General features: G+C 39.3%; 1 long non-coding RNA gene across 1 annotated transcript; it reads right to left on the minus strand.

Moving 5' to 3' along the window:
- On the minus strand, positions 1–23,418 carry LOC138744001 (uncharacterized). Its single transcript, XR_011345181.1, has 3 exons — positions 23,342–23,418; positions 10,514–10,593; positions 1–312 (listed from the first exon to the last, which is right to left on the minus strand). It is a non-coding gene; the product is annotated as an uncharacterized lncRNA (long non-coding RNA).
- Positions 23,419–24,530: the final 1,112 nt, after the last annotated feature.

Raw genomic sequence — 24,530 nt, forward strand, 5'->3', positions numbered from 1 at the left:
TGATTTAATCTTGTGCTTTTTTCACTTCATCTTTTGCATTTGGCAATTGTGTCTACTGTCCAGAGGAGGCACAGTTTCACAACCTCAGTTCGTCATCTCCATCGGCTTGAAGAACAAGAACAGATGCCTCACCTCCAAGTTCCACACCACTCTGCAGCAAATAATTCTTCCTCGTTTGTCATCGTTCTTGGTTGAGATTGGGGAACTCCTTGTCAAATAGCATTATGGGAGGCCCCTCACCACATAGAAAGCAGTAGTTCAACAAGGCGTCCCTCGAGAGGCAGCTGAGGTTTTGCCAGTTATGCATACATTCTAAGAATGAATAAATAAAAGAGTTGAATTTTTCAAGACTTTTCATTTCACAAGTTTTTTTTTGATGATTGTAACAGTTTTGGATTCCCTGCTTAAAATCAGTCATGAATCTCAACCTTTTTTTTCTACTCAGATACCACCTTAAATAATCCCTTACTAACCACAAAGCACATACGACCATCCTATCCCATAGGTTTTCTGCGGTTAGTAAAGGATTACTTAAGGTGGTATGTGAGTGGAAGAAAACAACCACCGATCTTGGAAGAAACAAGTTTGAGAATAAATTAAATATTGTATATGCAATTCTTGCATTTATTTAAAATATCGTGTGCTACAAGATTGTAATTTATCATTTTTTCCCTAAATGATAGCCCTCTGATGGAGAAAGATAAATACAACTGAAATTTCAATGAACATTAACTTGTTGCGAATTTTTAAGGAATGCAGCAGGTCACCGATTTCATCACCAGGTGGCAGTGGTGGGTAACTGCAGTATTGATCTGCCCATTTTCAGTCTGGGCATGACATGTGACTGAAGTACTGCGATACTTGTCTAGTCTGAGGTATTCCCTAGGCAACATTTCCTGATATTACTCCTGCAAATTGTGGCAATTGTACTTTGTTTATTTGCCCCACTGCCATCAGTGACTTGAAGTGAGTGACAACACCATAAGATGCTTTCAAGTGTAAAAGGCTTAGGCTGTGATAAAAATGAACATTTTGCTACGCATCTTCCATTTGAACCTAAAAGTCAAAGAATATGCATTTTTGCAAGATTTTCACATTATTGACAGAGGATGAAATTAAGCGCACAGCATGACAGAATGCATTCTTACAGTCAGTTGAAGGCAAATGAGTTCAAATGAAAGCAGCTATGCCTTTGCTTGCTCATTATCTACTCAATTTCCTAATTTTTAATTTAGTGTTTTCAATGTGTTCTATGACACCTTGACGTCGTTCTGCTCTGAAAGGTTGCACACAAAATAGTCTAGAAATTTTTCAAAATCAACATGTACATTAAACATTTCACAAGAGGCTGCTTTCACAGTAAATAGCTAAAATTATCACTGGAGTCTAACTATCTGCACACTTGATGTTGCTTTAACATTGATAAAGTCAGTGAACATGAGTTCAGGACTATGAAGCAATATAATGACTGGCCCATTCTTGTTGGACCCATTCTAACTAGGGCCAATTTAAATGTGAATTGATACTTCTGAAAGGTGCAAATTGTTAATTGTTTACAGATGCTGAGTTTTCTCTATTAATAAATCCTAGATTAATTACAGATAAGTAAACGTGCTTTGATGAATGATGATAAACATGTGACTATAAATCACATTGAATTCACTAAATTTCCAAATTGTGAACCTCACACGAAGTTGCTGTTTGTAAAGTAAGCTGTTCCTTTGGGGTTGTCAAAATGCAATCTTCTGATGGGTTGTTATAGAGATAGGTATTGAATGTGGCATTATTTAAAATGTCCTTGACTTTTGCCTGGTATAATTGAAAAAAAATTAAACTTGGTGCACAAAGCATCATGTAGATGTATCTTTTGAACATTTTAACCACTTGATTGTTTATTTTGTTTGAGTTTATGTTGCCCAGCAGAGGGCATTTTGTCTTATTTCAGAACATTTGTATTAAGTTTTACCAGCACTTCATCTATTTGTTCTACTAAAAGGCTGACAAATAATGTAAAAAGCAATGATTAATGTTCTGTATTTAACATAGCCTTGAAACAAATCAATAGTTGGGTAGTCCCATACATCTGTAAACTAATAAAGCTATGTAATAGATACGACTGGAATAGGATTGCCCTGAGAAATTCTGGGAATAGTTTCTGGGGAAGAAAAAAGAAAAATTCAGTGATTGAGAATTCATGCATTTTTTTTGTGGTCAAAGCTAATTGTGAAAGTTGTATAAATAAGAGGCAATTTCAGGTAAAAGATACACAAAACTTTTTTGTAATATTTTTATCATTTTTTGGAATATTTTATTTTAATTTTCACAAATTCATAAAATTCAAACAAGCCATATAATTTTTAAAATATTCATGTAACATACAGAGTTTGTATTTATCCCATTGGTCTGAAAAGCTGTGCTAGCGGAGAGAGCTAGTGTCCCCTAGAATCCATCCCTCCGGGTAATGTTGGCCTTTGCCAGTGCAGACCCTCAGAGGATGAAAGATCTGTGGTGAGCTTCGTACATGTGTGATATTTTCAATTTAGGAATTTCATCTTGTGACTTGCATTGCTAGCAGAGAGAGCTAGTGTCCTCTAGAATCCATCCTTCCGGGTAATGTTGGCCTTTGCCAGTGCAGACCCTCAGAGGATGAAAGATCTGTGGTGAGCTTCGTACATGTGTGATATTTTCAATTTAGGAATTTCATCTTGTGACTTGCATTGCTAGCAGAGAGAGCTAGTGTCCCCTAGAATCCATCCCTCTGGGTAATGTTGGCCTTTGCCAGTGCAGACCCTTACAGGATGAAAGATCTGTGGTGAGCTTCGTACATGTGTGATATTTTCAATTTAGGTATTTCATCTTGTGACTTGCATTTCAGGGAGCAAAATGTACAGAACGTGAGAAGTAGTCCATTCAACGGGATCAGGTCTACTCTCATAACTTAATGCTACGTTCCTGGAGCAATCCCATATCCCTGGATCTTCTTGGTGTTTATGAATCAAATGATCTCTCTTGAATATACTGCACTTATGGGGATTGGTAGATACCGGATAATTGAATTTGCCAGTTGCTTGAGACTGCGTGTTGCTTGAGATTGGGTGATTGGCAAACTAACTGCTAGGGGTGGCAATTTCAAGCTTCCATATTTTTAACCTATTTTCTGAAATTTAATATTTTTTTGTTGCCAGTTGCTTGAATTCTGGATAACAGGGATTTCACTGTATTCAGCAGCCCGGCTTCCAGTGCTTTCTTGAGTTGTGAATTCCAAAGATTCACCACTTTGAGATGGTGAAACCTTTTGTGTCTGGGATGAATAGTTGACAATTACTCGAAGGCTTCATTCCTTGGGGTCTAGAAACCCCACCCTGCATCTGTCCCTAAGAATTTTGAACATTTCCATGAGATTGAGAGAAAGTCTGAGGAATTGGGAGCATCACAATGGAAAAGTGAGTGCCATTGTGGGGGTGTTGGCACACTGGGGACCCTGCAATGCCCTGGGTGTCCACAGAAATAATTTGATCAGAAAGGCAATCTTTGGTAACCTCTTTGCGTTGCTGAGCAGCTATCTGGGAAACTCGAGGCAGAATAGTGCTGTGGTCACGTAAGAAGCTCGTGTGAGGAGGAAATTCAAATGAAATATCATTTTGATCTCTGCAGTAAGGCCATTCTAACCAGGAGCTGGACCAAAGGCCTTACTGCAGAATGTCCCAAAGCTCAATGGTGATTCCATTTTATTCCAGTTTATTGTGATTTGATTGTACAAGCACAACCTGATGAAACAGCATTTTCCGGTCCTCAGTGCAAACCACACAGACACGCAACCAGACATGATGGCATGCATACAGACAAACGATCTATATGCAGGACAAATACCTGTATTCATATAAACAAATAAATGAAAAAATTCTTTCATGAATACGAGAGTCCCAGATGGTTAATGTGAGCAGTTCCTTTGGTCGTTCTGCATTTTCACTGCCCATGGGAAGAAGCTGTTCCTCAGTCTGGAGGTGCTGGCTCTGATACTCCTTTCTCTTTCCCAATGGGAGCAGCTGAAAGATGTTCGCAAGGTGGAAGGAGTCCTCCAAAATTTTGCACGCCCACTTCAGACAACGATCCCAGTAGGTCACGTTGATTTTGGGGGGGTGGGGGGGTGGGGTGACGGCAGGGAGGGAAACTCCAGTGATCCTCCCTGCCACTCTTAGGATCTTGTGGATTGACCTCCAATCCATTTCTCTGCAGCAACCATACCATACTGTGGTGCAGCCAGCCAGGATGCTTTTGATAGAGCTCCTGTAGAAGATTGACATAACGGTGGCTGGTAGCCTTGACCACTTCAGTCTTCTCAGGAAGTTCAGTTCCTGTTGCATCTTCCTGACAAGTGAGGAGATGTTGAGTGTCCACAAAAGGTCACTAGTTCAGTGAACTTGAAGGAACAGCTTGGTGCTCACCACTCTCAGCACCACAGAGTTGTTGATGTCTGCTAATATGTTGTTATTGGTAGATTGCAATATTCTGGAGCAGGATTTTCACCATCAATTTGGCTCCTGCCCTAAGCCCCCTGACCCCTCTGTCACTAGTTCTTACCATTCCAATGTACCTGGTAATGGAGTGCGCTTCTGGTGTCATGACTGACCATGCATGCTTCAGCAGCTAAATGTTGAAGGGAATGAGAACTCACTGTTGATGGTAGTAAATCTGTGAGCTTCGGGTTTTTAAGCAGTTCTTGAGATGTTCAGTCAGGTCTTCTGATGTCACCAAAATGTACCTTTTTAAGTGATGAGGGAGAAATGTACACTCAGTCAATGTACCAGTTTGACTGTGACTGCCATGACAGTTATAGGATACAATTGTCTGATCCCATTTGTGTCTGTACAGCCAAAAATATGGATAATAACATTGTTAGAGCTGTGTGTAACATCAGAAAAAAATATCTGGTGCAGAGAAATGAATTGCACATGTGTCTGGTCGAATTTTGTGAATGGTATGATTTTTGCTGAGAAATTATCTATAAATCTACTCTGGCTAAAATTGAAATGGAAGCATGTTTTGTCCAACGCTTCAGTATTATGGGAACCAGCTTCTAGACAATAGTTTTGAAATTGTGTAGCTGCCAATCTATGTACTTCCACCATGTGGCACAATGCATGAAATGATGAACCATTTATAATACATCAATTTAAAATATACACTTTCACCCTTTTAATCATTTACATTTTAAGAGTCTCTCATGTAACACAGAATGTCGTGCAAAATATGATTATTTTGGATATAGTTATTAGCCCTCAAAAATAAGTGAAAATAATCTTCATGAATAGAAGAAAATATTTTATTGGGATAAAAATTTGAGTGATTTTGGTACCTATGATTCTGGTTTTGGATCAGATATGTTCACTATGCATTCTTGCAATGTCAAAGTACTGCCTTGTAGTACTGCACTTGTAAATTTCTTTTGCATGGCAGAATGTTAGGGAGTAGAACATCTGCAATGTGATTACAATAGCCATCCCCTTCAAAGTGAGCCACAGGGACCATTTGGGATGGCCCAACCACACGCTTCCAAATTTGCTTTCCAGATGAACTTTTTTAAGGCCCACTTTGCCCTTGCGTATGTACCAGAGGAAGTTGGTTTCCTTCCTTTTTCCAGTCATGTGAAAGGAAAGCAGGAGCAGATCATGTGGCCTCTTGAGTCTCCCTCCGTCATTCAGTAAGAACCCACATTCCAAAGATGTAGGGGGTTAGTAGGTTAATTGGTCACATTGAGTTTATGTAGGCCTGTTACCATGCCGTATCTCCAAATGATATAAAAGAAATTGAAAATGAAATTTTTGATTTACAACTCTAGTTCCTATGCTAACAAATAGTAAGTCTATCTCTGACCAGAGAAAGGCACTTTGCCTAAATACCCACAATTCATTTTGCACAGTATTTTTCTCTTTTCACGTCAAGTTTTACTATTTTTGGTACACAGACAGCCAATCTGTTTGCTCATAGTTTTGCTATTATCTGATTCCACCTGCATTGAATTCGCCCATCGTTATTGAATGAAAATCTACCGGGACCAATGCCTGAAGAGGGCGCACCGAATCAGTGAACCGGTGTGGACTCGAAAGGCCAACATGGCCTTTTTTCCGCTCCGTAAATGGTTATATGGTTAACAAGGCTAATCTTGGACCACTTGTCTGTTCCATGTATCACATTTAACTCGTAGTTCAAAATTCTATCTCATCTTTGAGTGTATCCAGTGATTTTGCCTTTACGGGTCGTAACTCTCTGAGAGGTGAAAGCCTTGCATACCCAATGGTTAGCAGATTGCCTTTACAGTGCCAGCTATTGGGATCGGGTCTGGACCTGGGCTCGAATCCTGCACTATCAGTAAGGAGTTTGTAGGTTCTCCCTGTGTCTGCGTGGGTTTCCCCTGAGGGTTCCAGTTTCCTCCCACCCTTCAAAAACATTCTGGGATGTAGGTTAATGGGGTGTAAATTGGGGAATACGGACTCGTAGGACGGTTCCAGTGCTGCATGTCTAAATTAAAAAAAAAAAAAAAAAATATCTGTCTCACAAATAGAGAACTCCTTATTCTTCAGCTATTCCTTTCTACAGAAAACAAATATTTCATCGCTGGAATCAATCAGGTAGAACTTTACCTGAGCTGCTTTGAATGCAAGTATATCAGTCCTTGAATACGGAGACCAAGACTGTACACAGTTCTGCATATGTGATCTTAACAATAGCATGTATAGTTGTAACAAGACTTCACCAATTTCACCATTCCATCTGCAATTCATTTTGTCTTTCTGATTGCTTCATGTATAAAAAGGGACAACATGGTTAGGGCGATGCTGTTACAGTGGCAGCGATTGGGGTTTGAATACAGTGCTCTCTGTTAGGAGTTTGTACATCCTCCCCGTGTCTGTATGGGTTTCCTCCAGGCAGTCTGATTTCCTACCACTGTTCAAAACATCATTGGGATTGTAGGTCAATTGGGTTGCATGGGCTGGAGGAATGAAAGAGCCTGTATGTCTAAATTTAATTTTTTTTAAACATCTGGATACCTCTGCAGTGTAATATTCTTTAGACAATCATGTAACAGCATATAATTTTAAATGGTTCCTACCAATGTCCATAGGCTCATATTTCTACACATTATACACCATCTGCTTCATTTACCCACTCAATTAACTTTTCTATATCTCCTTGCTGGCGCTTTGTTTTCTCACAGCTTGCTAACCCCATCCCTGCATTATCAGTAAATTGGCTGCAGTACCCTCAGTTCCTTCATTCAAGCCATTAGTTTAGTTTGTAAATAGTTAATGCCTCAACACAGATCCTGTGACACCCACTAGTTACTGATTGCCAATCTGAAAGTGATCCTTTTGCCCAATTCTGTTTTCTGCCTTTCCTCTATTCAGGCTTGCACCAATGCTCACAAGCCCTCGTGCAATCATGTTTCCGATAGCCCCTTACTGAATGCTTTTTGAAAATCCAAATAAATAACATTGACTCACGCCTCTTTGATTCCTCAAACAACTCAACAAATTTGTCACAATCCATTTTCTCTTTGATTAAACAACAGTGATTCTGCTTCCATTGCACTATGTTCTGAGTATTCTTCTCCTTCATCCTAAGTGATGAATTTCAGAAATTTCATGATGCCACAAATTGGGCTGTGTGGTTGATTGTTTTCTCTTTTCTTGGATGGGGTATTACTATTTACTATTGGGTTTTCCCCCAATACACTGGGACCATATTCCAAGGGTCTTTTAGAAATGCTTAATTTCACCCAGAGGTCCTTAATCCCATTACTTTATCAAGTACATTTTTTCACTGATCGCAATTGTTTTAAATTTCTTTCTTCCTCTCCATCTGTTTTTCTTTGGTGTGAGAATTCGATGCGTGTCTTCAAGCAGCAAGATTGATACAAAACCTTTGTCGTAAATAATTTCAAAGTTCAATCCTTCAGTCGATCAATATTTAGTTTATTCACGCTCGGCCTTTTAAATACTTGTAGAATCTCGTACTGTTTGTATATTTCTTGTATAGTCTTATTTTTGTCTTTTTCTTGGTCTTGTATTTTGGATTTCATTTAGTTCTAATTTTTTTTCCAAATAGTTTGTTTTACCACTGCCATATTGTGTGCCATTCCTTCCATTTTGATACAACGGATCCTTCAGTCCATGAAACCGTTGACCACCAAGAACAACTCTCTGCAGTAATCTGACCTTAAACCAACGGTTCTCAACTTTTTTTTTTCCACTCACATACCACCTTAAGAAATATCTTACTAACCACAGGACCCCTATGGCATTAGAATGCCATAGTTGTGTGTTTAGGGTTAGTAAGGGATTATTTAAGGTGGTATGTGAGTGGGGTCAAAAGGTTGAGAACCACTGCCTTAAATCATTTTTCTTCTCCACACAATCCCCTCAATCTCACCCCAGAATCTACCACTCATCTACACTCTGAGGTTAATTGGCCATTGAATACTACCCTATCAGCCTGAACCATTTTGGGATCTAAGAGGAGGCCCATATGATCACAAGAAGTATGTGTAAGCCCTATAAAGGTTTGGACTGACTGAGGTCAACATCTATGAAGCAGTAGCTCTATTAATTTGGTCACCCAAATCCTCAGGTCTTTGTTTTACCTGGATGAAGCAGGTTATTTGGCACTCAACCCAGAGCTTTAACATTCATTGGCTCCAACAATAGGAACCGTCGATTATTCACATAGTCTGCATATTCTTCCCCGTCTGGCAGAAAGGTGAAAAAGAGGAGACAACCAGGACGTGCACCTTCCCACCTCCATCCCCACAAAATGGCTAATGAGAGAGGGTCAAATTGATCTGACTGTACTTCCCAGTTCCCCAAGATGTGAACTTCTCCATCATATTTTCCTGTTCATAAAAACTAGATTATCATTTATCACAACAGAATAATGGCTAACCACTGACAGAATGCCAACCCTTATTTATGTGTTCGGCCATGACAATAAAATGGTCAGCCAATCACCCTTGGGTGCTGTCTTTATGTACCTTTTCCAGACCTGATGTTCCTGAATGTTGTCTGCTAAACCTTCCTTTTTCCCCCAATCAATTCTCACCTTTCCTCCCTCCTCTCCTCCTATCCATAACCAATTAATAGCTTTTGTCTAATGGTCTGTGTTCCTTCCCCTACTCTTTCTTCCCAGCCTTTTCAATCAGACACGTGCTTACCTTTTACTCCTTCTTTGGAGAAGGGTTAAGGTTCGAAACGTTGGTTCTTTCAGTAACTCCAAAGCCATAGAATGAGGAATGATGGGCTTTATTATACTTTAGATGTAGCTTGCCTGGTTCCAAGTACTTGACTCAGGACAGAGAGAGGGAGTTCGACCTTTATTTCAGGGTCCCTAGGGGAGGAGTTACTAGCGAGCAAATCACCAGTGGGGGATGGGCCAGCTATCCATCAGTTACAGATTTGTATCACCACATTCAGGCCCTCTTAAAACATAAAACCCGTGGGTTAAAATTCCTAGAGGCTCAGCCGGTTGGGTGGTCTCCTTTGCCTCTGTGACTGGCGCAGTTCTGCCGGTGGTATAATGGTCGGCTCCATTGCCAGTCGTGTGTCCTGAGGCTGGGGAGGGAGGGCTGGCTCTGTCGGAGGTGGGGCTTGATTGTATGTGGGGGGGGCAGTCATGGTGGTTGAAGCAGCTGGAGCAGGGTCTGGAGTGTATGGCTTGTTGGGTGGGGGTAGGTGGCTGACCTGCACCGAGTCCCTGACGGAGGTAGATTGGGTACATAGGTTTGCATTCCGCATAGACCTGACTAGTGTCAGGCATCCTCAGTGGAGTAGGGAAGGTTCCAGGCTTTCACTAAGTGGAACAATCTCGTGAGTCTGGGGTGGCAAAGGTCGTCGTGGAGGGACTGGAGGCAGCTGAGATGCACACTGGCGCACGTTCCCCTAGATAGGGTGTCGGTGGGTGGGGGGGGGGGTGGTTTGTAGGAGGAGAGTCTCTTCCTGGCCAGGAAGTACTGTGAGTAGACTTCATTTACCCATGGTCCGTAGAGGAGGCAGAGCTCAGTCATAGCCATAGAGTAAGTTGTGCAGCCCCTGATTGCCAAGTACAGACGGCAGCTGACCCTTGCTCACAGTAACTTGAGTTTCTTCTCGTCAGAGTCCATGAGGTCCTCAGAATCTTCCAGAAAGTCTGTGAAGCACTCGATCCACTGCTTGTACAGCTCTGGGGCTCTGGGTGTCTGTGGATTGAGGTCTTTTCTGTGGGGTCACAGCAGTTTGTCCATCCCATGTGGAAAATTTAAAGTAGAATAAATTGATAGACTCTATCAATAACTCCAAAGCTGTAGAGTGAGGAACAATAGGCTTTATTATACTTTGGACGTAGCTGGCCTGATTCCAAGTGTTTGATTCAGGACAGGGAGAGGGAGGTCAACCTTTATTCCAGGGTCACAAGGGGATGAGTTACCAGGGAGTGTCACCAGTGGGGGGACAGGCCAGCTATCCATTGGCAGTTACATACTTACATATTTGAGAGACTTGCAGAGTCCCTCAACCATTTCTGAATTTCCAAACCAGTCTACTCCATATACTTTCCACAGTATAACTGTAATAAAAAAAAATGTGGCTTTAAGTGCCATGAAAGATTACAAATCTTCTGATTTTTTTAAAATGAATTTGGTTTCTCAATCTGCCTCTTTGTATAGTGCCTGTACAAAATACTGCTCTATTGAGATAAATGGGAAAACAAAACATTGGTGCTTTGCGATTTTAGGGTAGGACTTAGTGGTGGGAAGAATTGTTTTTATTATTGTTCACGGCAAAGCTTTAGAGGAAGTGGAAAAAAAGGACTTGAAATGGATTTTAGATATAAAACTGTAACTTTCCAATTAATTTGAATGGAAATCAAAATGAGATGATTTTATGTCCTGGTTTTATGTCTTGTCAGAAATTTGAAGATAGAACGGATTTGTTTTCAATTAAGTCTTTCTTTAGGAATGAAATGGTGTGGTGTGACCTACAATTTGTGTGTGGTTCATGGTTGACTCTTGAGAGATAGGTAAAATAATGGATGACAACACTAGGACATGTTCCATCCTCCCGTGTGAATTGTCTTACCAACACGAGCACCATCCCCAATCAGAAATATCACACGAAAGGCAGATCATTACAAAATTATTTTGACAATTGGTAACCTGGCTGTTCATTAGCAGACATATAAATTTGCAATGTTCACACTTCATTGCTTTTAATGGCAGGATATTATGTCTAGTCTCATTTTAAAATTACCATTATAAAAGATTAAATATACTGCAAATACATGAAATATTTTTAACATATACAACTTAATAAATATTTTAGCTGAGATGGTTAACCCAAATTTACATTGTAAAAGTGAACATGATTGTAAGAAAAGGAAAATTGTTATGAGCCGTTAAGAGGTCTTTGATGTATTGAAGCAGGATCCTTCAGCCTGACATCAGAAAAGAAATCAATGATATTGAAACAAGAGGCTAAAAATAACAAAATTAAAACTGCATTATACATAGTGACTTTCAATTTGCCTTCTCAATTTCACATTTGGCTTTAAATATTCTCATTTTAAATTAAATTAACCCATTAAAATATTCATTCACGCTATCCATAAACATAAAAGCCAACATTATTTTTACAATTGAAGTCACGAGTGTAAAATAAAATTCCTTCAGATGAGGAGAAATGGCTTTCTTTGATTCTGCAAAACTAAGCCTGTAAAAAATGATGTGGTGACCTGATGATTCAAGTCTGTCACCAGTTTAATATTTTTGATACTAGATAGATGCTCTGATGTATGTTTATAAAAGTTAAAAATCCTATAGTGAGTTTAACAATATCAAGGGTATAGTCTTAATTTTTAAATCTTTGTTCAACTTTTGTCTTTGCATCACCAGGACATGGACTTTTTTTTCCCCCTCAATGAGTAGTGTCAAAGAAACTATGTAAAGGTACAACACCAATGTAATTTCCTACAGCAGGAATTTGGAGACATTGTTTGGGCTAAATAAAGAAAAACGTATACCCTTTAGAATTTCTTTCTCTGTAATTTATTTTTCCTTGTGAAGAATCTTCAAAAAGCCATTTGTCTGGAGTTTCTCAGTCGACCTCCAAAACTTCTGAAATAGCTTGAAATCACATTACTTATCCATACTGAATGGGGAAGACTGCTTAAAATATCAAAGGTATGAAGTGAAAAGAATGAATAAAATACTGAGAGATGGGTCAGTCATGCATAACACTTCAGCCTATCAGAGCACACAATACTGCTATTATATGTCTGCTATATCTTCTGAGTGGTTATGTTTAATATCGGCTTTAGTCTATTTTTTACATTAGGAATTATCTTCCTGAAATTGTAATTTTAATGTATTTTAATATCCCCTGTGATACACTAAAAAGGTTCTTCTTTAACAGAGTTTTGATTGAATTCAAACAAAGTATCTTACATCTTTCATTTACTATCAATTGCGTGAGACAGAATTAACTTGTTCATTTTTATAATGGGTCTTGAACTATAATACATTCCGAATTTGTGATGATCAAACTGTATCTGGAAATTATAACCAATAAAGGAAGTTTAATCCATTTAATTTTGGAAATGGAAAACTCGGCCCATGCAGTTGGAACTGAATGTCTGTGCTAATGGGTTATATGGTAACACCGTGCTAGACTGTTTTTAACGACCTGACAAGCTTGAAAAGGCAGCAAGCTTTACGAAATCTGGAAATGACAGGTAATGTTATGATCATGGAATTCTGGGATAATTACCTTACCCATGCAAAAATTTGCACCCATGAGTTAAATGTTAAGTAAAATTTGATAACCTCTTTATTTCATCATTATACTGTTTGTTAGTCCTTAATTTAATTGAATGGCAGAATATTTTTTTCATGCAGAACTGTTAAACAAGAATGGATCACTGTAGATCACTACAGCATGGGGTTAAAAGTCTGTCTTGGTGGTATAATTCACTGCTGTTGTGCCAAGGAAAAAAAATCTCACTTCAAAATGACCTTCATAAGATACCGGAAGACAATAGTATGTTGCAGTGTTAATCCTTTCATGCATTTCTTAATATATTAGAGCATGACCTATTTAGTTTTTTATGTATGCACGGTTCTCAGTGTATAATTAATTATTGTGAAGATGGTGTATTTTATTTTTGAATATGTTGACGTGAATGTCAAAGCATTGGCATTGCATTTACTTGATTTTAAAAAAAACTTTTCATTGATACCAGCAGAAACAAATTGTTTTTCATTATTAAAATGCCTTTGGCTGAATGCTGTGGGAGTGTCAAACCTAAAATTACACTTTATTGGATAAAGGCTTTTGTCAAGAGGTTTAAAAATTTGTTGCATTGTGTCAATTTTTATAGCTCTGAGGAATGATTTGCTTCCAATTTTGTGAATTGAAGAGATTTTTAGAGGGACTTGCATTATTCAACAAATTAGATGGTGCAGTAATGAACACAGTATATTATTTGCCAATGTCAGAAATGTGTGATGTTGGTGACTGGGCACCAGCCAAAGGCCAAGAAAACTACTAGGAGTTAATGGGGTGAGGCATGCTCTAGCCAGAAAGGGGATATTCACTGTTTACCTTTTATGACAAAGTACTCCTCCTGATTCCAACAATACGAAACAGCAGCTAGGACAAAGCTATGATAATTGCTAATACAATCTGATCCAAATGAAATTGCAACTGGGCATCTTTTTTAAAACTTGGATGTCTTTGACAACATCTGCCAAATGTGAGAATATCCTTTTACTAAACACCCTGTGCCTGTACAAGAAGATAACTTACCACCAACTTCTGAAGGGGAGTTTGGGACGATCATTGAATGCTGTCCTGCCAGTGATACACAAGTCCCATGAGTGAACATAAAACAAATATTCCAGTTTCTCTGTTTGCTTTCTCACTGATCGGTTTGACTGCACTTTATGAATTGTGACCAAATAAAATCATCCTATCAAAACTTATTTGCACATTCAACCAGACCTGAAAACACAAATGCCAACTTGACAACATCCTAATACCATAAAACTCTTGGTATCTGGCACCTATGGGATTGGTAGATGATGGATAAGAGAGTGTTCTGATTGCTTGAGACTCATTCTTACAATGCCTAACTTATACACCTGCATTAAGAATAAACAGTTTAAAAGATGAAAAATACTAGTGTACTTGCACTGGGCAAATTTCACTTGCATGAATATATGAACCCTAAGCCATTTTACTTTACTTTCAGTCACATTCTTTGAAAACATTTAACCATCGTTGCATCTGCAGGTTCCACCTCCCTCCTCAGAATTGCCCAAAATACAAACAATATAAACTGTAGATAATGAGCCCTCCCCCCACCAAATCTACAGATAAAACTAAGCAAGGATAAGGAGACACTTTAAGAGAGTCACTCAATAGCGAGTGGCATTAACCAGCTCTTCATCCTGGGTGATGTTATTGCTTCTTCATACAACTTTATTCTGCACTTGCTTAGTATTTGCTCCCATCTTTATCCAATGTTTACTTTTACAATTTTAAACTTTTATTTACATTTATTTTCCTTTTTGCTGGTTTGTTGAGGTTTCCATTTCCTTGAATTCTGGATAACAGGGGTTTTTACTATACAAGTCTTTCACAAAGATTCTTCATCTCAGTAGCTGCAGCCAATCCATCGGAAGGTAACTAAGCTGCGGTGAAAGTTGCTGCAGCGAGCTCGAAAAGATGATCCAGAGTTAACTGCATTGAGCTGATCCTGCTTCAATCTGCCCCAAAACCTGCCATGGGCCACACCAGTCTGGACAAGCTGACTGAGCCAACAAAGGGGGCACTGGTTGACCATGCACAGTTTCCTGAGAGAGAACAGATGCTTTGCTCGAGGGAACACTGCCATTTGCTTTAGGCAGCATCTCTTATCTCTCCCAGTAATCTGCAGGAGAATGGGAAGCCAGGGTACCTGGATACTTTGTCTTCTGAACAACCATAATGGCACAGCCTGAACATGTATTACCAGATCTCTGAGATTTCCCCTGTGACACTTGCTCATTGGCTCAACTGCAGCCCACTAGAAGGCATCAGATGGTGCATGATAATTAGGTGTGCAAGCACTAGGCTTGCTGGGATTTTATAATGCAATTCCTTTGGTCTTCTGTTGGCAGCCCATAAAAATTACTCTCATTTGGAACAAAGTGCAGGTATTTGAGCTTGTGGCTGTAAACATCACGGCCTTTCATGAGGTTTTTAAAATCCTTCTTTGCTATTTTCTTGCTCAGCAACTTCTATCTGGCTAGGTGGGATTTTCAACCAACCTAAAACCCTGATAGTACTGAGAATGTAAGTTTTAAAATTTTGATCGGGAAGGTGAGGGTGAGAAGCAACAAGGCAAGTGCTGAGAAGGAACTCCTTACTTGGCAAAACAGTAAAAGTTATTTACCATTGGATGAGGGGCATGATCCTGGTTAATGAATCCCAAGAGAATTAGTTCTTGTATGAAGAGGTCTGTTTGAATGTTCTAGAAAACTGGAAATGTATCTGTATAAATATGTAACCTTTGAGCCACGAGGCAGACTCCCTTGTGGTGGGATTAGATGCAGGTGGCAGTTCTCCTTGCCATAACAGTTTTCAAGCTTTGCAAAGCAACAATAAAGCATTGGCAGCTATATTTGTGTTTGTTTAAGTATTTTCAGGTCCTCTTTAATAATACAAAGGTGAGGGCAAGGGACACATGGTAGAGTATTGTGACATCTGCTACTTTGAGTCAGAAATTATAAGATAAAGTGGATGTGGAACAGCAAAAAGGAGATTTTGTTGATCGTGCTTCTGGACTCCATGATGCCCATTGTGGTGTCCTCTGGCAGAATTGATGGATAAAGAATTCTCTGGTATCTCACTCAAGGGAGAAGAAATTCTGCTGAGCAGTTGCAACATGTGGCGCACGTGCCTACTGTAGTTGACCAAATGGCACTGTGTGGCAACAAGTGTGAGACTTGAGATGGTTAAAAATAATGGGGCAAATAAATATCAGTTAAAGCCCAATTGTTCGTGAATAATAGGTGTAAAGCACTATTATGTGTTTATTGGTGTAGTCACTGAGGCAAGGAACAGAAGAGATTTAAGAATGTCTACACCAGTGATTCTCAATCTCCTTTCCACCCCTCCCTCACTTACATACCACCTTAAACAATCTCTTGCTAACCACAGCTGCCATAGATACTCTGTGGTTAGTAAAAGATTACAAGGTGGTATGCAAGTGTTTGGTGGGGGGGGGGGGGGGGGCGAGGGAGGAGGGAGGTTGAGAACCATATGTCTCCACTGATCCCCTGCTTTAATTTCTTGTGGCACTAGGTTCACATCCTAGTTCTGTTGTCCATCCCAGTGCCATGACTTCCCTCTGGGAGCTGTGCACAGATAGCCTCTTGTTTCTCTCCTCCACATCCACTGTCGTGATTGAAAATCTTGGTTCTCCCTCCTTCCTGTGCTCCACTTGCACTTCTGCTGAGTGTCTGCAGTTTATGGAATGATTCCCACCACTGGAAGCAGGGAAAGAATTGGTCTCTTTTTTTTTAAAGAGGAGGAGGAATGCTTTATTTAGCAGCAGTTGGCTTGTGTGATTAAACCCCATGGTTGCGCACTTAAAGCATTGGATACTGAATAATGATAATGTGAGACCATGAAATTTGTGTACCTACTGCATTGGTGGAAATAGAGCCAAGTTAACTCTACATTTCATTTCCAATATAAATTCTTGCCCAATTGCAACCTGATTCTGGTTTTCATACATCTTGGTGGATAATGTATATGCTGAGCAGCCAAAGTCTAAATGGTTCTTTTTTTTATTTTGCAAATATTTTGAGGGAAGTATTCTGTACTTATGCAAAAATGTCAGTGTCTTTTTCCCAGGGTAGGGGACTCTGAAACTAGAGGGTATGGCTTTAAGGTGAGAGCAGAAAGATTTAAAAGGGGCCAGTAATAGGGGGATTGACTTCAGGAGTAGAGGGGTCATGTTGCAACTCTACAAATCTCTGGTGAGACCACACCTCAAGTATTGTGTTCAGTTCTGGTCACCTCATTATAGGAAGGATGTGGAAGTTAGGGAGAGGGTGCAGAGGAGATTTACCAGGATGTTACCTGATTGAATAAATAAGTCTTATGAGGCAAGGTTATCAGAGCTTGGACTTTTCTCTTTGGAGCGTAGAAGGATGAGAGGAGACTTAATAGAGGTCTGCAGGGTTATGAGAGGGCATAGATAGGGTGAACAGCCTGTGCTTGTTTCCCAGGGCAGGAATAGCAAACACCAGAGGATACATGTGCAAAGTGAAGGGAGGGAAGTTTAAGGGAGACATCAGGGGTAATTTTTTTCTGCAGAGGGTTGTGGGTGCCTGGAATGAATTGCCAGTTATGGTGATGGAGGCTGAAACATTGGGAAAATTTAAGAGACTCTTAAGCACAAGGATGGAAGAAAAATAGAGAGTTACTGGGTAGGGAGGGTTCAATACTTTTATATTTAAAAAAAAAGTACTATATGGGTTGGCACAACATTGAGGGCTGAAGGGCCTGTACTGTGCTGCAGTGTTGTACATTCTAGAACCATTATGATTACTGCTAGTGAAACTATAAATGCCCCAAAAAAATAAAAATCTAAAGACTTTGTTTGGGCAGTGAAGACATTTGCAAATTCCTTCTAATCTTCTCAATGACTGCCCTGTTAACCTTGTACAGTGGCTCAATGCCCCTATTTCCCACTTTAAATCCACTTCAATCAATCCGAACCTAACCAAAATTTGACTGTTCTAAATTCAAAGTGCAGGGAAATGGTGGTTAGTTTTAATTAAAAGTGCTCAGATCCTGATCGGAAGCTGTATTAAGACTCTCCAGAGAATTCCTTCTCAATAATTGCCAAGACTTGAAAGCAAGAACAAAGTAACAATGATGTGTTGGGAGCACTGAATTTAGGTAAACCTTGACTCAGGGTGAAAAAACTACTTTTTCTGTATTTCCGGTTTCATTAAATGTGATCATGGGTCTTTAGTTTCATAAACGTACAGCAGAGAAACCAGGCTGATTAAGTTCTCTCCCTAATCTAGTCCCATTTGCTTGCATTTGGCCCCGTCCCTCTAAACCAGTGGTTTCCAACCTTTTTCTTTCCACTTGCATACCACCTTAAGGAATCCATATGTTATGGGTGCCCTATGATTGGTAAGGAATTATATAGTGGTATGTGAGGGGGTGGGGTGGTGGTGGTTGGGGGAAAAGGTTGAGAACCACTGCTCTGGACCCAATTGTTTCCTTTGGAGTTATGAATCTGTCTGCATAATGAGTATGATTAAAACAGTTGTCTTCAAACTTTTTCTTTTCTTTCCACTCACATACCACATGAAGTATCGCCTATGCCATAGATGCTCTGTGATTAGTAAGAGATTGCTTAAGGAGGTATGTGGGTGGAAAGAAAATGTTTGAAAACCATTGCTCTAAATCTTTCCAAGTGCCTGCCAAAATGTCTGTTGATCATTAGTAATTATGGCCATGTCTACCTCTTCCTCTTGCAGCTCCTTCTGCATATCTTCCACTCTCTGTGGGGGAAAATGTTGTTCGTTGAGTCCCTTTTAAAATCTTTTATCTCTCATCATAAATTATGCCGTCTAGTTTTAGATTCATCTAAAAGATGTTCATTGTTTTTCTTTTGTACATTCAAGATGATATCAGATACCTCTAGGATCCTCCTATTGTCCAGAAAAAAAAAAGTCTTAGCCTCTTCTTGTAACTTGAGCCTGTCAGTTCCACTAACAATCTTGTGAATCTTTCTGCACTCTTTCCTGCTTGATATATTTTCTATAGTAGGGGACCGGAAATGTGCCCAACGCTCCGTGTCGTTCCAACTCCTGTTCTCAGTCTATTGACTGATGATGAAGGCAAGCATGCCAAATAGCATCTTCTGAAGAATGCCAATATCATAAAGGTCCCCCCATCACCCTGATCACAACCTCTTATCCTTGAATATAAGGTAGTCCTTGACTTCAGCCTATGTGATTGAAAACAAAATTGTATAAATTTTTAAAAAAATAAAGAAAAAAATTTCTGGTATGTAAATATAAAAATTTAGCTTGGCCATTGGGAAGGAATAACCTCAGACTAATGTGAACCCGATCCTGAATGGGAACAGCTATTTGAACTGATGCCTATGTGTCCAAATGGCTTTACATTAGGGAAATGGATGAATGATAAAACTGATTCCGTGAACTTCTGACTTGCGTCCATTTCAAGATACAACTGGTCAGTCAGATCAGAACACGGTGATAAGTTGAGGACTACCAGAAGTGTGAAGAACAGCACCTTTAGGTTCAAGAACAGATTTTTTTTTCCCATAAATTATCAGGCTCTTGAACTTTCTTTTGGTACACTAATCCTGAACTGTTGTATAAAAAAGGGGATTAGTCAGCATACAGGATGGAGATTGAAAACTTGACTGAATAGTGCACCAACAACAACCTTGCACTCCGTGTCACTGAAACTGTTGGCTTTAGGAAAGGAAAGCCAGAGGTATACAATCCAGTGATCATTGGGGGAATCAGAGTTGGAGAGGGTCAGCAAATTTAGGTCCTTGGGAGTCACTATTTTGGAGGATCTTTCCTGGACCCAATACACCAATGGCATCATGCAGAAAGCACGTTAGTGCCTGTACTTCCTCAGGAGAGGTTTGGTATGACACCAGAAACACTGGCAAATTTCTACAAATGCATGGTAGAGAGGGTGCTGACCAGCTGCATCATGGCCTGGTATGGGAACACCATACCCATGATCTTAAAGCCCTCCAAAAGGTATTGGACACAGACCAGGACATTACAGGCAAAACACTCCCCACTATTGAGTACATCTACAAGGAGAGCTTCCATTGGAGAGCAGCAGCAATCATCAAAGACTCAGACCACCCAGTACATGCTCTATTCTTGCTGGTGCCATTCGGAAAGAAGTATAGGTGCCACAAGACTCACATCACCAGGTTCAGGAACAGCTTCTACCCTTCTTCCATCAGACTCAACAACACTCAATCAGGGTCTCATTTAAGGATTCCTACTTTTGCGCTTCATCGATTTTTTTTTTTTTAAATAATTTGTTCTCTCTGTATTGCACAGTCAGTTGTTAGAATTTGTTCCCTGTTAACTGTTCTTTTATTTACATGTTTATGCTGTGTACGGTTTATTTTTTGCATTACCAATTAATGGTAACTCTGCCACTTCTGCAGGGAAAATGAATCTTGGGGATGTATGTGATGTCATGTATGTACTCTGACAATAAATCTGAAATCTCCCCTCATCTTCCATGTTCCAGGGAATAAAGTCCTAACTTTTTTAATCTAGGATGTCTGGGTAACATCCTAGTGAATGTTCTCTGCACTCTTTCCATCTTATTGATATCTTTCTGGTAATTAGGTGACCAAAATTTCACCTATTTCTCCAAATTTAGCCTCACCAATGTCTTATACAACTTTACCATAACATCCCAACTCCTACGCTCAACACTTAATCAAGTTATTAATATAGATACAAACAGTAGACCCAATACTCCTCCCTATGGCTCACTGTTAGTCACTTGCCTCCAATTTGAATAACAACCATTCATTATTACCTATTATGCACCCTGTGTTATCAAGCTATATCTGTATCCAATTGATCAGCTCACCTTGGACTACCATACCATTTTGCACTGGCCTACCATGAGAAACCTTGTCTCCATGGACAGTAGCAAGGCCTTTGGAAAACTTCCATTGCCCTGCGCTTATCCTCTTTGTTGCTCTTCAAAAACACCCCATCTCTATGATACTTATTCCCCACACTCAAAGCCATGCTGACTGTCCCTAATCAAACTTTGCATTTCAAAATGTGGATGGCTCTTATTTTTCACAATCCCCTCCAGCAAACCTTCCACTGGAGCTATTAAGCTCTCTGGCCTGTAGATCCTTAGCTTATTCTTGCAGACCTTCTTAATTAAAGACACTTAATTAGCCACACTCGTCTTCCAGCACCTTACCTGGGGCTAAATTTGATGCATATCTCTTCCAGGTTGCTTGCCATTTTCTTCTTCTTTTTCCCCCACAATGACCCATGATCAGGCCCTGGAGATCTAACTACCTTTCATGCAGTTTAAACCCTTCAGTACCACCTTGTTTGTAATATGGATATGTTCCCAGACATCACTATTAATTTCCCTTAATTCCTTAACTTCTGTGATCTTCATGGTAAATACAGATGTAAAATGTTAATTGAAGGTAGTGAAGGAGCATGCAACATTTGTGTAACCAGAATATGAATTTAAAATTTTCTCTATTGCCCATAAAATCCAATAAATCTTTCCCATTTGTCTGATATGAAATGCCTGCAAATGAGCAGCCTGGATGTCCAGCCTGTCATTCCAGTCAATGGTCTCCTGAGATGCCATGAAAAATAGAGGTTCCTCCCACAATAGGTCTTAAATTTAAGCATACAGCACAGTAACAGGTCCTTCTGGTCCATGAGCCCATGCTTTCCAAAGTCATCAATTTAACCTACAAACCCCGTACATGGTGGAAGGAAACTGGAGCACCAGGAGGAATCCCACGCAAAACTTGTAAAGCTCCTTACGAGGTTTGAACACCAGCCACTGGTGCTGTAACAGCTTTGTTCTCATTGCTATACTAACCATGCTGCCCTAAATCTAGATAGAAATCCAGTAAAATTAAATTAATTATTTGTCATTTGGTCATCAGATTTTAGGTTGTCTTTATCAAATTTCATACAACATATCCCAGATTATTTTTTAAAACTCGTCACTGAGATCTGATATAGAAATGTGAGCCATTATATATTTTTCTTTAGCAGGCTGTATTCTTCTGCTAAGGTTGACAAATAAATGCCTCATTGAAATTCCTCACTGCCATATAAACCTCTGAAATGTGTAATTCTACCACTATCGTATTGACAATTTAATTTCTTTTGCTTTGCAAAACATGGCCATGTGGTGTCACTAGTATAACTGGAATAGATTTCCTAATCCATATTTGTTGAGTTAAGAAAACAAAATTTAAAGTTTAAATTTAAATGACAGACAGATGAGACTGAAATGGGTGCATTTTATTTGTTTGCCTAAGAGACGTGGCGATTGGGTTGTGCTGTGGTATACTGCATAATAAAAGAATCCTGACTTTTGCCTGGATCTCTTGATCGGACCAACAATGTGCACTGTTTCACATTTATCTAAGGGAATTAGAATTCCTTGCAGTTCATCTCCAATTTGCACAGAACACCCTCAAAACATGATTGCCATGGGTTGTAGTAAATAGTAAATCACCTTATTTAGCTTTCTCACCCAACTCTTGTGTTTGATAACTAATTGGACTGTGCAGCTGAATTTTTTCACCCTAGTTTTATGAATGTCACCTTTTGATGATTATCATTTCACTTCTGATTTGTCTGACAGGCAAGTTCCACACCAAAAGAATGTGAATTTTTGGCGTAATTGACCCTTTTCTCCCTCCATTCTATATCTAAAGATATTAGTTCCAACCTGCCATTACCACAAGAGATTCCAAGGAAATATATAGTGCCCATGTTCTTTTTCATATCAGTCTCTTTAGTTTTAGTTACACCCATCTTGTAGAACTGAAAATGGTCCTTGTCAAATATTAATCCTTTCAACAAGAACTGCAAGTTCCATAAAAATATAACTCAGAATGATCAAACTTCCCCTCCGTGTCAGCCAAGATGAAGAGTTCAGGAAGCAGGGTGGTCTACACACTCCTGCCTGTATCAATAATGCTGTGGTAGAGATGGTGGAGTGGTTTTAGGTCAAAAAAGGACACCAGTGCCTTTACTTCAGGAGCCTGACCTGAAGTTTTTTATTTTAAACAGATGTGCCAGTTAAAGTATTCTGCCTGGATGCCTCATGGTTTGCTCTTGCCCAAGACTGCAAGGAAATTGCTGAGAGTTGTCAACGCAGCTATCACACAAACCAACCTCTGCATCAACTCTTTTAAAACTCCCTATTGCCTTTGGAAGTGGCCAGCATGTTAAGGAAACCATCGCACCCTGGTCACTCTTTTCTGCCCCCTCCCATTTGTAAACGTGCACCACATTTCAGAGGTTTATATGGCAGTGAGGAATTTCAATGAGGCATTTATTTGTCAACCTTAGCAGAAGAATACAGCCTGCTAAAGAAAAATATATAATGGCTCACATTTCTATCAGATCTCAGTGACGAGTTTTTAAATGACTGTTTCCCCATGCTGTTATCTCTCACTGGAAAAATGATGCTGCCCTTGTCTTAAGTAAACATTTTATTTTTACCTGTAATGTCTTATTTTGTGCAACTTGCATTCACGATGACTAGATAGCACAATTTTTTTCCCCCACAGTGCACCTGTACATCTGAAACGGAACAATAACCTTACTATCTTACACTTTGTGAGTGAGATGCACAAGGCAAAGTGAAGTTCTCTGGGCTGGCCACAAATTACATTCGGGGGGTGGGGGGGGGGAGGATTTAGTAAACAGAACAAATGAATTATTAGAAAATAATTTTGCAGAGAATGAACACACTTTATTATTAATTGTGTTTGATGCATGTATTCTCAGTATTGTGGTAATTGTAACTATAGCACAGAAAAGTCAAACATTTGCAGGTTAAGTAAATGATATTTTGTTTGTCAGCTTAACATCTCCCAAAAACAAATTAATCTCCTTTAATATGGAATTAACTTGCTCTGTTATTTTTACGTAAACATCTGCTCAAAAGAGTAGGTGTTGCGTGTTTGCCTTGCACATGTTAGCAGATTTGTAATTGTAGTAATTTCAACCTGCTGCCATTGATTTTTAAAATATGGAATAAATGTGAACAATAGGTAAAGAAAAAATATTGATGACAATTGTGGAAAAATAGATAAATAACGAATGCTAAAGGAATGAAATCCATCAAGAGACCTTTAAGATTTTCCATTGTACCTGCAAATTATTCAATTCATTTATGTATTTTTATACAAAAAAAATGAATTGTTCTGAGTTCAACCAATACTACAAGAGTCTTGTTTATACTCTATAAATGTTCCAGATAATCTCCATCCGACAATCACCTTTACTTCATTTAATTTTTATCTACTAACATTGTATCTGTCAAACACAAATGCAACACAATAATTCAAGGAAATCTATTGTATCCTGCCTGTCCTAAATATTTGGAGCAGTTAAGTATCTGCATTTTGTTTATGATCCTAAAGAATGGTTTTCATGGCTTAACAAATGACCATTTTTTGAGAAAGAATAGAGATGGGCTTTCGAAAACAATTCAGCATGCAGAACCTTGGTGTTCAGAGAAAATTACATTAATTTTCCCCTTCCTCCTCTTATTACATGGGTACCAGAATTTAGATGTGCTTTAAAATGTGTGCAACCTCTCGGCAATGCAGGGAATCATAATCTGAGGTCCACGTCACCAGATTGACAAAAAGGTAGTTGCAAGTGACTGAAACTCCATGGCCAA

Source organism: Narcine bancroftii, chromosome 10, assembly GCF_036971445.1.
Source record: "Narcine bancroftii isolate sNarBan1 chromosome 10, sNarBan1.hap1, whole genome shotgun sequence".
NCBI lineage: Eukaryota > Metazoa > Chordata > Chondrichthyes > Torpediniformes > Narcinidae > Narcine > Narcine bancroftii.